The 1,792-nt window shown below is 35.7% G+C and overlaps 1 pseudogene; it reads left to right on the forward strand.

The window, feature by feature from the left end:
- The first annotated feature begins 302 nt into the window (after positions 1–302).
- On the forward strand, positions 303–1,127 carry LOC131748167 (small ribosomal subunit protein eS1-like; annotated as a pseudogene).
- Positions 1,128–1,792: the final 665 nt, after the last annotated feature.

The following is a 1,792-nucleotide window of genomic DNA, read 5'->3' on the forward strand; positions in this document are numbered from 1 at the left end:
GGGTATATGTACATCTATAACTGATTCATTTTGCTATGAAGCAGAAACTAACGCACCATTGTAAAGCAATTATACTCCAATAAAAATGTTAAAAGAAAAAAAGATGTCAGGCAAAGTCTTAGTGTTCTTATATATATATATATATATATATATATATATATATATATATATATATATATATATATATATATATATATATATATGGATGGGTCTCAAATAGGCCAGGAAGACACTCACGTATCTCAGGAAGAGGGTCAGATAAGTCAGGGAGAATCTCAAATAGGAAGGGAAGGATCAAAAACATGTCAAGATGGAGAAGTCAGAAAGAGTCTCAAAACCAAGGAAGGGCTCTGAGCAGCACCTTGACAGTTGGCAGGAACAAGCACCTAATGAAAAGCAGCAAAAAGGGACCCAAGAAGAAAGTGGTTGATCCAATTTCTAAGAAAGACTGGTATGATGTGAAAGCACCAGCTGTGTTCAATATAAGAAATGTTGGAAAAACACTAGTCATGAGAACTCAAGGAATCAAATGATATCATGTTTTTGAAATGAGCCTTGCTGATCTGCAGAATGATGCAGTTGCATTTAGAATACTCAAGCTAATTACTGAGGATATTCAGGGCAAAACTGCCGGACTAACTTCCATAGCATGGAGTTTACCTGGGAGAAAATATGCTCCATGGTCAAAACATGGCAGCCCATGATTGAAGCTTATGTCAATGTCAAGACTACTGAAAGTTATTTGCTTTGTCTATTTTATTAAAAAATGCAACAATTCGATTTGGAAGAGCTCTTATACTTAGCACCAACAGGTCTGCCAAATCCAGAAGAGGATGATGGAAATCATGACCCTAGAGGTGTAGGCAAATGACTTGAAAGAAGTGGTCAATAAATTGATTCCAGACAGCATTGGAAAAGACATAGAAGAGGTTTGCCAATGTATTTATCCACTCCATGATGTCTTTGTTAGAGAAGTAAGGATGCTAAAGAAGCCCACGTTTGAATTGGGAAAACTCATGGGGCTTAGTTGTGATGGTAGTAGTTCTGGAAAATCTACTGGGGATGAGACAGGTACTAAAGTTGAACAAGCTGATGGATATGAGCCACCAGTCCAAGAATCTGTTTAAAATTCAGACTTTTAGTGGTGACAAATAAAAAGTCTTATTTGTGACCAAAAAGAAGGAAGGATCTCAAACATGTCAAAAAGTGTCTCAGTCTGACAGGAAGACTCTTAAATAGTAAGGAGGAGTCTCAAACACCTCAGAAAATGTCTCAAGCAAGTCAGAGTGGAATGTGTTGTTTAATTTTTTCTCATTTGTGAGTTTTCCAAATTTCTTTCACTTATTGATTTCTAATATGATTCTGTCATGATTAGAGAACATACTTCGTATTATTTCAATCCTTTTATTTACTTATTAAATTTTTTTTGGGGTATAGTTGCTTTATAATGTTAATTTCTGCTGTACAGTGAAGTGAATCAGCTATATGTATACATATATTCCCTCTTTTTTTGATTTCCGTCCCATTTAGGTCACCACAGAGCATTAATTAGAGTTCCCTATGCTATACAACAGGTTTTCATTAGTTATCTCTTTTATACATATTAGTGTACATATGTCAATCTCAATCTTGCAGCTCATCCCAACCCCCCCTTCCCCCCTTGGTGCCCATACTTTTGTTCTCTACGTCTGTGTCTCTATTTCTGCCTTGCAAACAGGTTCATCTGTACTATTTTTCTAGATTCCACATATATGCGTTAATATATGATATTTGTTTTTCTCTTTCTTTGAGG

Source organism: Kogia breviceps, chromosome X, assembly GCF_026419965.1.
Source record: "Kogia breviceps isolate mKogBre1 chromosome X, mKogBre1 haplotype 1, whole genome shotgun sequence".
Taxonomy (NCBI): domain Eukaryota; kingdom Metazoa; phylum Chordata; class Mammalia; order Artiodactyla; family Physeteridae; genus Kogia; species Kogia breviceps.